The following is a 2,500-nucleotide window of genomic DNA, read 5'->3' as shown; positions in this document are numbered from 1 at the left end:
AGAGAGAGAGAGAGAAAGAGAGACATAGGTAGAACAGACAGGCTACCTTGACAATCACAACCATTTCCTTTCCCCAGCAAAGACACAAAACCCCTTATTGGTCTGGCCTGGGGAGCTTTGGGGTGAGTGGGTGAGTTAGTTGAAAGGAGGTGGGGGGCACACTTGGCCTAGCAAACCTGTTTTCTTCACACCGCTTTTGGGGCCTTGGTCATGTTACAAAGGCCACTCTGACGTGTGTAAACAAGCTTTGTGTCGAGCCTTAAACCACAAACTCCCTGACCTCCCGAACCTCCACGGTAAACAAAGCAAACACGCTTTCATTGGCTGCTCAACACATCAATGGAGAGGAGGGGGAGGCAGGGGGAGGGGGGGGGTTAGCCCTGCGTGGTGTTCACAGTCGTGTGGGTCGGAAAAATGGTTATCACCCAGATCCACAGAGAGAAGCAGCAGGGAGGGAGGGAGAGAGAGAGAGAGAGAGAGAGAGAGAGAGAGAGAGAGAGAGAGAGAGAGAGAGAGAGAGAGAGAGAGAGAGAGAGAGAGAGAGAGAGAGAGAGAGAGAGAGAGAGAGAGACTGAGAACATTGAGTGTTGTGTTTGAATTTGAGTGGATTGGAGTGGAGTGTATGAACTGGACCCTCTGTCGTTCTGGCACTCCTGACTGTGGTCAATGCATTATCAGAGCATGGCTAAAACAACAGCAGGATGCAATAGAAGCTCAGTCCAACTCAAAGTCTGCTACCATACTAAAACACACCAGCATGTGTGTATGTGAGATGTACGTCTATGTGTGTGTGTGAGAGAGAGCGCGACAGAGAGACTACTGTATCTGTCAATGGTTTTGCATGTGTGTGTGTTTGTACGTATATGTGTGTGTACTTGTGTCTGTCTGGGTGTGTGAGAGGGGGGCATTAGTAGGGATTGGCATGTTTAAGGATGAACACCACGACAGAGACCGCTAAAGGGGGTGGGTGTGGCCTGTCAGGACGCAGGAAGCCCCAAACACACACCACACACGCAGGCACACAGACAGACACACACTCGCAAGCACGCAGGCACACACGCAAGCAGGCACACACGCAAGCAGGCACACACGCAAGCAGGCGCACACGCAAGCAGGCACACACGCAGGCACGCAGGCACACACGCACGCACGCACGCACGCACGCACACACACACACACACACACACACACACACACACACACACACACACACACACACACACACACACACACACACACACACACACACACACACACACACACACACACACACACCTCTTTTCTCCTGCCCCAGTACCCATAAGTGCCCATGGCCCGCCTCCCCTCTATACCCCCCTCTGAGCAGTAACATCCCTTCTCCATCTCTTCCAGACTATGGCCCTCGCCTCACTAAGCATGACAGCCAAGTTTTAAGTGTCATTTAATTTTCATTTTCAAATATAATTACAAAGTGTTCACTGTTAGACAGCGCTCGTCTGCAAATGTGTCAGGATTAATTTGGGCTGGCTTCTTCACGAGTGTCAACAGTTAATTACTGTGTCGTGTCTGAATGACTAAATGACATTCGAACTTCAGGCAATGCTTCGCACCCCCCTCCTTCCCCCCACCCCCCCCTGTCTCTCTTTCATTTTGTTTTGCCATTAGAAGGATAAGCCTACCTGCTGTTTCACACACTCCCCTGTCTTCCTTTCTGTCTCTCCTCCCTCCCATCTCAAACACATGACAAAAATCTCACACGTAAATACTCTCCACCTTTCTTATTTTTTCCCTTCTCTCATTCTGTTCCTTTCCGTGAGCAGCACATATAGTGCATGTACGTGAATAACAACCATATAGAATGATTGCCAAGTAATAATTAAAGGAAAAGTGCCATTAGGCTACTATTCCACAACATTGCTAAAAAAACACATATCGAGATCGCATGGAAAAATAAAGCAAAATGCCCTTCTCTGTTTGTGAAATAAATTTGGAAAATTTGACACAGCGACTCGCAGTGTTAGTTCCAAAAAAATATTTATCGGCCGCAATTAGACAGGGCTGGTAATAGAAGCATTAGCCCCAACGCGAAGCGATCTCTCCCGTTATTCATTTTCAGACATTAAAGCAGTTCATGGACTGTGTTAATTTGCTGATTTGTACAATATGGCTCATTTGCCTGATTTGTGCCAGTGCTTTAATGCCGGAGATTGATCTAATAAGAATCTGGCAGAGGGGGCATCCACATTTAATGCTGCCTCTACATCAAAAACACACTCTAAAGAAAAGTTGTCGAAAACAACCATTTCCGATATATATTTTAACTAGTATTAGTATTAGTATAAAATAAAATCACTTCGACATGAGAATAATTTTGCCTCTTTTTTATGCAGTTTCACATCTCACACGTGATGTTTGCATTTCACTGAGGTTCATGATCCCAGGGTGAAAGAGAAATGGCGTGCCTTTGGGGAAAGGAAGGTGTGACACAAATGTGTGGAACAGGTGAGAACCAAATAGGCAC

At 47.0% G+C, this 2,500-nt stretch overlaps 1 protein-coding gene across 6 annotated transcripts in view; it reads right to left on the bottom strand.

Annotated features, from left to right (window-relative positions):
* Nucleotides 1-2,500, bottom strand: part of sox6 (SRY-box transcription factor 6) — a 241,712-nt gene that overhangs the window by 97,622 nt on the left and 141,590 nt on the right. The window lies entirely within an intron of this gene.

The sequence above is a fragment of the Engraulis encrasicolus genome, chromosome 22, assembly GCF_034702125.1.
Source record: "Engraulis encrasicolus isolate BLACKSEA-1 chromosome 22, IST_EnEncr_1.0, whole genome shotgun sequence".
NCBI lineage: Eukaryota > Metazoa > Chordata > Actinopteri > Clupeiformes > Engraulidae > Engraulis > Engraulis encrasicolus.
The sequence above is the reverse complement of the archived record's forward strand: the minus strand, read 5'-3'. Positions and strand labels throughout refer to the sequence as shown.